General features: G+C 41.1%; 1 protein-coding gene across 7 annotated transcripts in view; it reads left to right on the top strand.

The window, feature by feature from the left end:
• Positions 1-14,237, top strand: part of PACS1 (phosphofurin acidic cluster sorting protein 1) — a 172,156-nt gene that overhangs the window by 85,059 nt on the left and 72,860 nt on the right. The gene's annotated exons all lie outside the window — the stretch shown is intronic.

The following is a 14,237-nucleotide window of genomic DNA, read 5'->3' as shown; positions in this document are numbered from 1 at the left end:
ACCAAGATAGTGAAACCCCGTCCCTACTAAAAATACAAAAATTAAGGCCGGGCGCGGTGACTCATGCCTATAATCCCAGCACTTTGGAAGGCCAAGGCAGGCGGATCATGAGGTCAGGAGATCGAGACCATCCTGCCTAACACGGTGAAACCCTGTCTCTACTAAAAATACAAAAAAAGAAAAAGGAAAAAGAAATTAATCGGGCCTGGTGGCGGGCGCCTGTAGTCCCAGCTACTCAGGAGGCTGAGGCAGGAGAATGGCCTGAACCCGGGAGGCAGAGGTTGCAGTGAGCCGAGATCGTGCCAATGCAAAAATTAGCCAGGCATGGTGGTATATGCCTATAATCCCAGCTACGAGGGAGGCTGAGTCAGGAGAATCACTTGAACCTGGGAGGCAGAAGCTGCAGTGAGCCGAGATCCTGCCACTGCCCTCCAACTGGGATGACAGAACAAGACTCCATCTCAAAAAAAAATAATAATGAAATTCAGGGTCTCAAAATATTTTCCTGCTGTCTGCTTTTCCTCACAATATCTAGAGGATGTGATCTTCCAAGACTAGAGAGTAAACTAAGGAAGGACGATGTGGAATCCAGGAAAAGGGATTCAACCCAGGACCCCCTTTTCACAGGGAAAACTCAAGGTATTGGCGAGGAAAAGTCCCAGGATGACAAGTATTTACTTGGCCCAGTCCTAGGAGAGAGATGCGTCCTAGGAGAGATGTCTCCTATGAGAAATGAGACTCAGAGACTATATAATGTAATTGTATGGGGAAGAATTTTTTAGTTCTCTTGGAAAATTTAAAAATTAAAAAGTCCAAAAGAAAAAGGCATCTCCAAAATATTTTTAAAGCAATATAAGGAAAGAAATATAGCATGCCATATAACTAAACCGGATAGTATTTACATAGTCATAGTCATAGTCATATAAATACTGAATATTGGTTCAATAAAATATTACCACACAACTCTTGGGAAGATGAAGGAATGGTAGCATGTGTGTCTTTGCATGGTGTCAGAGAGCTAGATCTTAATTTTATGTAGGAGGAATGCAGTAGATAATGTCTAAAATTGAAAAACTTAGATAAAAGCTTTATTTGAATGCTTAAATCTGTCTTTAGATTATTCATTATTTACGTTATTTAGAAATACAAAGGTGAGGCCGGACGCGGTGGCTCAAGCCTGTAATCCCAGCACTTTGGGAGGCCGAGACGGGCGGATCACGAGGTCAGGAGATCGAGACCATCCTGGCTAACACGGTGAAACCCCGTCTCTACTAAAAAATACAAAAAACTAGCCGGGCGAGGTGGCGGGCGCCTGTAGTCCCAGGTACTTGGGAGGCTGAGGCAGGAGAATGGCGGGAACCCGGGAGGTGGAGCTTGCAGTGAGCTGAGAGTCGGCCACAGCACTCCAGCCTGGGCAACAGAGCGAGACTCCGTCTCAAAAAAAAAAAAAAAAAGAAATACAAAGGTGAATACCGAAAGAGTTGAAAGGGATTAGTTGCCACTGGGAAGTGGGGAGGGATTGTAATCGTAATAGATTTGTTGCCCAGTACGCGGCATCAATATCCTGAGACATGGCGTTTTATCATAGTGCTGCCGAACAAGGAAACAAGATGGAAGGAAGCCTAAAATCCATCTCCCCAGGAGTTCAGGGCTAGGGATTTTAAGGGTTTTGGAGTGAGCCGAAGTGTGGAGATTGGTGATTGGCTAACGAGTGCAGGGTGAAGTCGTGGGACAGGGAGATGAAGAAATTGTGTTCTCATCCTGATTTGTTCTTTGTGGAGGGTCTTCAAACTGGTTGTGTCAGTTGTTCCACTGAAATTCAGAATCTGAAAAATATCTTAATTTTTAAAAGCCTTATGATTCTAACAGGAGAAATTCTATCAGGAGGAACAATGGGGATGCAGATGGTATCTAGTGTGGTGTGACTTCCAGTTACCAGGAAATGGGCCAAAGTGCAGCCTAATTAGTGCTTATTTATGACTATATTTCTCTCCAGAATTCTTGTTAACCCTGTGAGGATGGCTTCAGGATGAAAGAGGAGACTTTTCTTTGTTGATCAAGCCTTTTAGTACAACTGTTTGGTTTTTTAAAAATGTCTACCCACCTGATACGTTGATACAAATACAAATTATATTTTAAAAAAGAAAAGAAAGTCCTTATTTTCTGCCTCTGGATGTTGGTGTGTGGTTGAGGATGTGATGACAGGAGTTGCAGCAGCTGTTGTATAGCCATGAGTAGAGTGAGTCAGCAAGCCAAACATGATGAAGGGCTTGGCCCTTTCCCTTTATGCACCTGTTTTTAGAATGATGCGCTAGTTCCACAGCTACCTTTAAAACTGACGTATGTTGTGAACTTATATTTAACGTAACTACTTATTTGCTTTATCCTATACTGTATATAATATTTTCAAATAATACCACTATTATTACTAACTATGATAGGTTGTATGCAAATACTATGCCATTTTACATACAGGACTTGAGCATCTCAGATTTTAGTAACCCTGGGGTTCCTGGATCCAATCCCCAGTTGGCACCGAGGAACAACTGTACTTAGATTTGTAGGGTTACAATCACAGTATTTATATAATGATAAATAAATGCTATTCATTATTTTTCAACTTTTAGCCAGGAGGAGAAAAACTAAAGGTAGTGGCATTAGAGGAACCAGAAAGAAAAATATACTTAAAACATTTAAAGTTACAAAAGTTACGAGTTAAAACACTGAAAACAAAAACATAATTTTCATATATGGGGGGGAAGGAACAAAAATAAAGGCCTGTACAGTAAATTGCCATCTTTCCTATCAGAAAGTCAATTGATCTTTTAACAAACAATGAAAAAGGTGAAAACAAATGTATAGTCATGTCACAAGTGGAGCCTCTCCCTAGCTCAGGGGCTGATTCTGGTTGGTCCAAACTGAACATGGTAGTCTTATTCCAAATGAGGTATATTCTAAGAACAAAAGAACTGCAAAGAAACCTTCATCTGGATGGCAGCTGTTTAATGTTTATCAATCCACCCTGATGAGACTGATATGGAAGATTACTCCGCTTTCACAGAAACAGTGGGAAAAGTCCAACTATCTTCACATTTAACAAACTGTAAGGAAACGCTAACAGATTAAGAAATTAACCACAGGACCTAATTAGAAAAAGATCTGGCAACATGCCCAGCTCATCCAGTGGCAGAGGGAAAAAATATTCTGCATTTGTGAAACTGTTTAGAAAGGGGTAATTTAAATGCCCTTTAATCTGGGCTAGTACTGTCCAATTAAGAAGTCTGTTAGAATGAAAACACTTGGGTTTTTTAATACTTAGTGTGGTGAAGCAGATTTATTTTCTCCCCTTAGTATATTTATATTGATTGGTAAAGGTTATAGTTTAATTAAATAAGCTACACATTTCCTGTTTTCTTTTAAACCACTGTGCTAGGAGTTGGATTCGAGTAAGATTGGACGTGTTCTCTGTCCTTCAGCACATTTGTGCAGTGTGACTATAATTCAAATTGGAGTTTGGCACCGAGGTTTTATATCTAATTTAGGCAGCCTAACCTAGTTAACACAGATTGGTGCTAGATCCTGGCTGACACCTACTACCTACATGACCTCAGGTAAGCTACTGAACTGTTCTGCACCTCAGTTTTCTCAAATATAAAATAAAGATTATAATTGTTTTAGTATTAAATTATATACATTGCACATAGCAGTATCTGACTTACAGTGTTATATGTTTGCCATTATGATGTTATACCCCCACAAATTGTGAAAGTTTTGTTTAAAAAATGTTTTCCTGATTAAAAAAATTTAATACATGATCTTTATAGGAAATGTGGGATATATAGAAAAGCTGTTTTTTTTTTTTTTTTTTTTTTTGAGATGAGGTCCCTCGGCCAGGATGGAGTATGGTAGCCCCAGCATGACTCACTGCATCCTCAATCTCCTGGGCTTGAATGATTCTCCCACCTCAGCCTCCCAATTAGCTAGGACTACAGGCATGTGCCACCATGCCTGGCTGATTTTTTTTTTTTTTTTGGCAGGGGAGTGAGGGTGGGGATGACATCTCATTATGTTGCCCAGGCTGATCTTGAACTCCTAGCCTCAAGCGATCCTCCTGCCTCGGCCTCCCAAAGTGCTGGGATTATAGGTGTGAGCCACTGCACCTGACCAAAAAGCATTTTTAAAAAACTCATCTGTCACTTCACCACTAATAGAGCAGTGTTAGCATCTGGGCACATCCCTCAGAGACGGTCTTGCTTGCATTGTGGTTAAGAACATGGACTCTGAAGCCACCTACCTGGGTTCATATTCGGGTCGCACTGTTTTTTAATCTCTGTTCATCTCTCTCAGTTTGCTCATCTGTAAGATGTGGCTAATAGTACCCCTCACTTAGTGAGGATAAAGGATGCTAATATATGTAGAGCATCTAGAATAGGCAAGTCAGAGGTAAGTGTATGTGTTGTTGCTGTTATTCTCTCTGTGTGTATGGCCAAGGTTTAAAGAAATTTCATTTACCTCTGAAATAGAGAATATATATATATATATATATATATATATATATATATATAGCACTAATGAGTGGTGCCGGCAGGCAAGAAGTGCTACAGGGGATAAACAAACATACACAAATACGTAATTTGCATGACCTGGCAGATGTCTTAAAGGCACTAGAAAAAAATTAGCCGGCGTGGTGGCATGCACCTGTCATTTCAGCTACTCAGGAGGCTAAGGGGGTTAGGATTGTCAGAGCCCAGGAGTTCAAAGCTGCAGTGAGCCGAGATCACACTACTGTACTACAGCCCGAGGGACAGAGCAAGAATCTATCTCTAAAACAAAAATAAAAACACCAAATAAAAATAAAGAAGGCACTAGAGTGGAGAAAGGAAACTGAAGTAGAGCTAGTTATAACTTGCCCACAGGAGATTGTAACTTGAGCAGGGGGAATCAGTTCCCCCTAGCTAACTGGAAAATAATTTCTTCCTGGGCAATTGGGGAAAAAAGTGAACAAATTTGTGGTTTAAAACTCAAGTAAAAGATAAGAATGTCTATATTGTTGGTAATAAAAAATGATCCTGGCCGGGCGTGGTGGCTCAAGCCTGTAATCCCTGCACTTTGGGAGGCCGAGACGGGTGGATCACGAGGTCAGGAGATCGAGATCATCCTGGCTAACACGGTGAAACCCCGTCTCTACTAAAATAATACAAAAAAACTAGCCGGGTGTGGTGGTGGGCGCCTGTAGTCCCAGCTACTCGGGAGGCTGAGGCAGGAGAATGGCATAAACTCGGGAGGTGGAGCTTGCAGTGAGCTGAGATCCGGCCACTGCACTCCAGCCTGGGCGACAGAGCGAGACTCCGTCTCAAAAAAAAAAAAAAAAAAAAAAATGATCCTATTACTCTAATTTCATTGGGACAATGAATAAATTCCCACTTGAAATCTCAGCCAGAAAAGTAAGTAGAAATTCAATTGGCTACTTTTTTTTTTCCTACGGAAAAACCCTTACTCTGATTTGCAAAACAGATAAATTAGAGAGTGAGCATTCTAAGCCTCGAGAGATTCACTATTGACTTCCTATAAATAAAAGCTTTTCCACAGTCAGGTTGGATTCCAAGAGGAATGTGATGATTACTATGAGAGGCAAGCACGCATTATTTTAGAAGCCCAGCCTGATGGATATTAATTGGTGTCATGGGTTGAATATTGACCCTCAAAAAGTTATGTTCCAGCCCTAACCCCTGGTACTTAGGAAGGTGACCTTAGTTGGATCGAGAGTCTTTGAAGATGAGATCATCTTGAGGATAGACCTGAAATCTAATGACTGATTTTTGTTGTTGTTGTTGTTGTTTTGAGACAGTGTCTCTGTCGCCCAGGCTGGAGTGCAGTTTTGCGATCTCAGCTCACTGCAACCTCTGCCTCCCAGGTTCAAATGATTCTCCTCCCGCAGTCTTCCCAGTAGCTGGGATTACAGGCACCCACCACCAGGCCAGGCTAATTTTTGTATTTTTAGTAGAGACAGGGTTTCTCCATGTTGACCAGGCTGGTCTGTAACTCCTGATCTTAGATGATCTGCCTACTTCGGCCTCCCAAAGTGCTGGGATTATAGGCCTGAGCCACTGCGCCTGGCCTGATGTTCTTATAAGACGACGGAGAGAGAGTTTTAAGATACAGAAACGGGAGAAAGGCTATGTGAAAACAGGGGCCAAGGTTGGAGTGACAGGGCCAAGAATGCCCAGGATTCCCAGCAGCCACTAGGGGCTGGAAGGGGCCAGGCAGGATGCTCCCTTAGAGCCTTTACAGGCCACACAGCCCTGCCTGCACCTTGGTGTTGCTCTTTTGGCCTCCAGAGCTATGAGAGAATAAATTATTGTTGTTTTAAACCACCAAGTTTGTGGTAATTTGTTGTGGCAGCTTTAGGAGATGAAAATAAGGCATAATTTGAAGTTGTCAATAGGAAAATTATTTTATGTACATATGCAAAAATATATTTGCTAAGACTAATGTGTCTATTATGTGAAACCAAGTAAGCAATGTTAAAATTTTATCCGCAGTAAATGTGGGGTTGGAGAAGTCAAAGATACCATTTTAGATATCAACAATCCTGATGGGTATAATAAAATGACCCTTTTTATTTGGAAAATTTGAAGACTGAGTATGGTTATTAAATTTGCCACTGGAGAAAAACTAGAAATCTAAAAGTGATACAAGTAAGTTCTCCTTAAAAATAGTTATTGGTGGCCGGGTGTGGTGGCTCATACCTGTAATCCCAGAACCTTGGGAGATCGAGGTGGTTGGATCACTTGAGATCAGGAGTTTGAGACTAGCTTGGCCAACATGGTGAAACACCATCTCTACCAAACAATACAGAAATTAGTTGGGTGTGGTGGTGTGTGCATGTAGTCTTAGCTACTCAGGGAGGCTAAGGTGAGAGAACTGCTTGAATGAGGTGGGCAGAGGTTGCAGTGAGCTGAGATCGTTCCACTGCACTTCAGCCTGGGCGACAGAGGGAGACCCTGTCTCAAAAAAAAAAAAAAAAAGTTATTGGTAGTCTGATCTGATGCTCTCCTATCCCAGTAGCTCAGTCACACCCAACATTTATAATTACCTGGAGACCATACTTAGTTTGTTTTTGTATTGCTGCTAACATTTCTGATACAAAGCTAGACGATTATTCAAATCTTAGGTCTAAAATTTATATTTCCTGTATTGGGGTCTCAACAGTGGACTTAAAGATGCTCATTCATATCCCAGAATTATTCTTTTCAAGGTGGAAGATCTTTGAATAGGTAGCTATGATGTGATGTGTATTGTTATTTGAATCAAAGTCTTCTGGTTTCAAACAGTAAGATAATGGTATTTTCTGTCTGTGAAGTCCTTTATCAGGAATGTCTAAGGATTATTTTGTTTTCTGTCTCTGAATGCAGCTGTTTGTTTCTGAAGCAAAATATAGGTCTTGCCTTGAGGTGGGATAGATAGATCAGAGAAAGATGGAATTATCTCTGGTCAGAAAACCTCAGCTGGTTATACAGTGCTTTAAAATGTACCATTTAAAGGTAAAATAGCAAGTTGTTTCGGCTTCCGTGACCTATTTTTAAAAATGTTAATTGTCTTTGTAGATAAAGACATCTTGAGTCCAAATTGCAGTTTTCTTATTCTGTTTAAGCATTGTAATACTGTCAGAAGCTGAACTTTGTGGGAGGGGAGTCAAGTGAGGAGAGAATGCAAGTAAGAAAGGAAAGAGTGAAATCACAAGTTGGTGTTTCCTGTCCTGGCTCTTCGGTTCATGGGAAGTGGCAGAATCTGGATGTAATGCCTCCATAATTGGGAAAAGGAGCAAAAATCTTCTTATTTAGTCATTGATGTTGTGCGGCTTTCGAACTCTGCAGAGTTAAAGATTTCTTACATGTGCGTTTTTCATTTCATCACTCAAGTCTTGTTACAGAGATGATACAGATCAACTCCTGATCTATATGATTTCAAAAACAGCACAGTGACCCTGGGGTAATGATATGGTAGGACATAATTGAACCTTTCTGGGCACTTGTGTGCTATGTCATTTTTCTTGTATGTAGTTCTAGAGTGACACCAGATCTATTTAAAAATATATATTTTCATTTGTGAATATAGTCCCAGCTACTGGGGAGGCTGAGGCAGGAGATTCCTTTGAGCCCAGGAGTTCATATCCAGCCTGGGCAACATAGTGAGATCACTGTCTCTAAATATGTGTATATATATATATATATATATTTTTTTTTTTTTTTTTTTTTTTTTGGTAAAGACGAAGTCTCGTTATGTTGCCCAGGCTGGTCTTGAACCCCTGAGCTCAAGTGATCCTCCTGCCTCGGCCTCCCAAAGTGCAGGAATTTACAGGTGTGAGCCACCACACCTGGCCTTCTAAAATTTTTTTTAAATAACAGTTTTAAGACATTGTTTATAGTTTGTTGACATTACATTCAGGTCCCCCTTCATGTCTCTTCTCTATATTCTCAGGTGAAACTTCACTTCTCTCTTAACCGGGAATCCTCAGAACCACAAGAGATCTTAGAGGAGAACATGTGGTCCCAACATCTTAACAAGCTGTGCTAGAAATGGAGTTGGTGGCCTCACTGCTGGCCAGTGTGGAGACCAAGCTGCAGGTGCTGGTTCCTTCTGCTGTACAGCATGCCCTTTGTTGGAGCTTGAAATCTTGTCCTCTGTCCTCACTTTCATCTGCAACTGATTATCTTCCTAAGAAGGAAAGATCCTTTAGTCAAATGTTTTTCCTGCTCCACTGAAATGTCTAGTATTGTAGTCACCAGTAGTCTTCATTCTGCCAGATCCGGTGATGAGTTTTCTGTCCTCAGCTTATTCCACTCCTCGGCAGCATCTGACGCATCTTCTCGACTACTTTCTTCTCTAAGTTGTGAAAGCACGTCCTTCCGGTTTTCCTCCCTCATCGGCAGCTCCTCAGTTTCCTTTGCTGAACGCTTCTCCTCTGCCAGACTTCTAAGCCTTGGAATACCCAGGGTCCCATTCTTGGCCTATTCTCCTTTCTACCTCAACTCTCCTCTGGAAGATCTCAGCCAGTCCCATTGCTTTGAATACCATCTCTATGCCTCAACTCCTAAATCTGTCTCTCTAGGCTGATCTTTCCCTTGAGATCAAAACTTATAATCTGCTGGCCTAATAGTACTTCAGTTTTCTACTCAGATATTTAAGACATCTCAAACTTGCATGTCCTGACTTTTCTACCCTATTCACCCCAAAACTTCTCCCAGTCTCCTTTGTCTCATTAAACAGCACCACCATCTGTCCACCCTGTTGCTCAAGCCAAAAGTCCAGAAACATCTTGGAGTTTTCTATTTGCCCCGTACCCCACATTCAGTTAATCATCAGCAAGACCTGTCAGTTGTATCAATGTTCTTGAGTTCCACACTGAAATCCAGCTTTACTACTACTTCAGAACAAACTTCTTCCTGTCTTTCCTGGGCTACGTCACAGCCTCCTAACTGGTTTTCCTGTTTCCACCCTCCCCTTTCTTTGTCCATTATTCACCTAGCAGCAGGGTGATCTTGCACAAATCATTTTCTATCACTCCCTTGTTTATAATTCTTTGGTGGCTTTCCATCATAAACAAAATAAAGGTCCCTACTACATGGTCCAGCCTCTGTTTGCATCTGACCTCACATTTATTATTATTATTATTTTATCTTATTTTTATTTTTATTTTTATTTTTGAGACAGAGTCTCACTCTATCGCCCAGGCTGGAGTGCAGTGGCATGATCTCGGCTCACTGCAACCTCCGCGTCTCGGGTTCAAGCAATTCTCATGCCTCAGCCTCCCGAGTAGCTGGCACTACAGACACCCGCCACTACACCCAGCTAATCTTTGTATTTTTTGTAGAGATGGGGTTTCACCGTGTTGGCTAGGCTCTCTCGAACACCTGACCTAAGGTGATCCGCTTGCCTCGGCCTCCCAAAATGCTGGGATTACAGGCGTGAGCCTCCATGCCCAGCCTGACCTCACATCTTACAGCTGTCGTCATTTGCCATGCACTAGACATCCTTGCCTTGTTTCCTTCAAATATCCCAGCCTCACTTTATTTAGGTTTCATCCTCTTCTTTTAAGTTTTACTCTGTTTGTATTTTCCTGCACAATTAACGATTTATTTTTGCTTGGTTTTGAATTTGATGTAATACAACATTGTAGGTAGTCTTCTGCAGCTTAAGCTTAGTTCATTGACTTTCATTGCCGGATAGCGTTTGATTGTGTGAATTTACAGATTTGTCTCCTCCTCTGACAGTGTACACTTGGGTTCTGATGAGAACAGTGCAAATATTGTCTAGTGTATAAGGAACTTATAATGGGCCAGGCAGTGTTCTCAGTGCTTTTATATATATGGGCACTAAGAGCAACCCTATGAGTCGGTATTATTACAATGCTCATTTTTCAGATGAGGGAGCAGAGGCATAGGAAGATAAGTAACTTACCCTTGTCATCTGATAATGAGTGAAATTGCTGGATCATGGACTTCACATATGTTTAGCCTCAAAAGATGATGCCTAATAGTTTCTGAAGTGATTGTACCAGTTGATACTCCCACCAGCAGCATATGAGTTCCCATCGTGCCACATGTTCACTCACACCTAGTTTTGCCAATTTTGTGGGTGTAAAATGGTATTTTGATTTCAATTTGCATTTCCCTGATTCCTAATGATTTGAGCATATTTTTGTATATTTATTATCCATTAGTGTTTCCTCTTCCAGAAACATGGAGCGTCTGTTCCTGTCTTTTGCCGACTTTTCCATTGATTCGTCAGTCTTTTTCTTACTGACTTGTAGTTCTCTCCCTTTGTCAGTATTAGGAGTTTCAGTCTTCTCCGAGTTCATGGCTTTGGCTTGTCTTTTTTTTTTTTTTTTTTTTTTTGAGACAGGGTCTTGCTCTGTCATCCAGTCTGGAGTGCAGTCATAACTCACTGCAGTCTCGAACTTGAACTCCAAGCCTCAAGTGATCCTCCCACCTCTGCCTCCCAAAGTGCTGGAATTATAGGCATGAAGTACCAGAGCTGCCTTTGGCTTGTCTTTTGAGTCTCTTTTTGGTGTCTCTTGATGAATAGAAATTCCTAATTTTAATATAGTTGGATTTCTCGTTGTTTTCAATGTCTTATTTCTAGAAATCCACTCTTACCTCATAGAGTCATAAAAATATTGTCCAATATTTTAGAAATTTGCCTTTCACATATAAGTATTTAAGCTACATGAAGATTATTGTTATGTATGGTGTGAGGTATGGATCCAAATTTCCTTTTTTGCATTTCATAGTTTATTTTTTTCCCCAGTTATTGGAATACTGCCTTTTTCTTACATTGTTTCTGCATGATTGTGCGATTGTTTCTGGGCACTCTACTCTGTTTCATTGATCTTTTTGTTGTTCCTTCACTAATACCATGCTGCCTCAACTACTGTTTCTTTACAATAAATCTAGATACCTGATAGCCTAATTTCCCCACCTTGTTTCTTTTCTTCAAGAGTGTCTTGCAGTGGTGTGATCACGGCTCATTGCCACCTCAACTTCCCAGGTTCAAGCGATCTTCCCACCTCAGCATCCCAAGTAACTGGGACCACAGGCATATGCCACCATTATGCCTCACTTCTTTTAAAATTTTTTTTAGAGATGGAGTCTCGCCATGTTGCCCAGGCTGATATTGAACTCCTGGGCTTAAGTAATCTGTCCACCCTGGCCTCCGAAAGTGTTGGGATGACAGGCATGAGCCACCGTGCCTGGCCTGCTCCTTATGAATTTTAGAATTAGCATCTGTGGAAAATCCTGTTGGAATTTTCATCAGTGTTGTATTAATTTCTTACATCAATTTGGAGGAGAATCAAGATATCAATGCTAGAGTGTCTCTTATGCATGAACACGGCATCTCTTTTGTCTTACAATGACATTTGTATACGTACAGTCTATCTTACAAGTCCACGCAGGACTTGCACATCTTACGGAGTGAGACAGCTTAGAGATAGCATAGAGTAGTGGTTTTAGGAACAAAGGCTTCAGAACCAGGCTGCCTGGGTTTCAGTCCTCACTTAGCTGCTTACAGTGTCATCTTGGGTTTCAATCCTGTTGGTTTCAGTCCTCACCTAGCTGCTTACAATGTCATCTTGGGTAAGTCAGCCTCTCTGTGCCTCATTTTCTTCATCTGTAAAATAGGGGCTAATGTTTCTACTTCATGGGGGCACATAGTAAATGCTCGGTAGTTGGTAGCTGTTGCTATTATTTTGTTTCACCCTTAGGTGTCTTATTTTTTGTTGCTTTTATATATATTTATATGTAAATATATATAAATAGTGTATATATATATTTTTAATTATATTTTTATATTATTTGTTGCTGGTGTTTAGAAATGCATTTGAATTTCAGAAATCTAGCAACCTGGTTAATCTCTCATTAATCCTAATAATGAGAATTCTTCTGGATTTCCCAAATGGGCTGTCATAAATCAATTTGCAAATAATGGCTTTTGTTTCTTCCATTTCAAACTTCATATTTTTATGTCTTTTTTGTTCTTTTACTGAGCTGGCTAGGGTCTTTTTTTGCTTTTAGCTGAACAGCCTTTTCAAATAGGTAGAGTCTTGACAACAGTATAACCTTGAATAAAAGTGGGAATGGTGAACACCTTGTTTTATTCCTAGTTTTTAAGAGAACATTCTAATGTTTCACTATTAAAGTATTTGCTGTAGATTTCTGGTGTGTATCTTATATGTCAAGGAATGTTTTTCTACTCCAAGTTTGCTGAGAGGACTTATGATAAATGGATGTTGAGTTTTACCAAATGCTTGATACAAATCTGTTGAAATGATAGTATTTTGTCCTTTAATCTGTTAATGATGAAGATGACATGCATAGGTTTTCTAATGTTAAAGCATCTTTACATTCCTGGAATAAATCTAACTGGTTCATGCCTCCTTTTTTTTTTTGAGACAGAGTCTCGCCATGTCACCCAGGCTGGAATGCAATGGCTCGAACTTGTGGCTCACTGCAACCTCCGCCTCCCAGGTTCAAGCGATTCTCCTACCTTAGCCTCCTGAGTAGCTGGGATTATAGGTGTGCGCCACCACACTTGGCTAATTTTTTTTTTTTTTTTTTTTTGAGACGGAGTCTTGCTCTGTCACCCAGGCTGGAGTGCAGTGGCCGGGTCTCAGCTCACTGCAAGCTCCGCCTCCCGGGTTTACGCCATTCTCCTGCCTCAGCCTCCCGAGTAGCTGGGACTACAGGCGCCCGCCACCTCGCCCGGCTAGTTTTTTGTACTTTTTAGTAGAGACAGGGTTTCACTGGGTTAGCCAGGATGGTCTCCATCTCCTGACCTCGTGATCCGCCCATCTCGGCCTCCCAAAGTGCTGGGATTACAGGCTTGAGGCACCGCGCCCGGCCTTTTTTTTTTTTTTTTTTTTAATCTTTAGTAGAAATGGGGTTTCACTCACCATGTTGGCCAGGCTGGTCTCTAACTCCTGACCTCGTGATCCACCTGCCTCCCAAAGTGCGGGGAATACAGGCGTGAGTCACCATGCCCGGCTATTTTGTAAATACATTATTTGTTTTGCTAATATTTTGTTTTAAAATTTTTCATTACTGATCATAAAAGAGATCGGCTTATAATTTTTCTTTCTTGGGTACTGAGGTTATGTTAATTTTATGAAATGAATTAGAAAGTGTTTCCTCCTTTTGATCCTCTGGAAGAATGTATATAAGATTAAAATGATATTTTCTTTGAATGTTTGGTAGAATTAGCTTGTGAGGATAATCTGGACTTGGTGTTTTCATTTTCAGAAGAGTTTAAACTACTCATCACTGTCTTTTTTTTTGAGACAGAGTCTCGCTCTGTGGCCCAGGCTGGAGTGCAGTGGCGCGATCTCGGCTCACTGCAAGCTCCGCCTCCCAGGTTCACGCCAGTCTCCTGCCTCAGCCTCCCGAGTAGCTAGGGCTACAGGTGCCCACCACCTCATCCAGCTAATCTTTTGTATATTTAGTAGAGACGGGGTTTCACCGTGTTAGCCAGGATGGTCTCGATCTCCTGACCTCATAATCCGCCGGCCTCAGCCTCCCAAAGTGCTGGGATTACAGGCATGAGCCCTCATCACTGTCTTTAATAGCTGTAGAACCTTTCAGATTTTCTCTAGCTTCCTTAAAAATTTCTGTTACATTATATGTTTCTAGAAATCTACCTTTTTCATCTAAGTTTCCAGCTTTACTTGGATAAAGTGGTTG

Source organism: Macaca mulatta, chromosome 14, assembly GCF_049350105.2.
Source record: "Macaca mulatta isolate MMU2019108-1 chromosome 14, T2T-MMU8v2.0, whole genome shotgun sequence".
Lineage (NCBI taxonomy): Eukaryota > Metazoa > Chordata > Mammalia > Primates > Cercopithecidae > Macaca > Macaca mulatta.
This window is presented reverse-complemented; position numbering and strand designations above follow the sequence as displayed.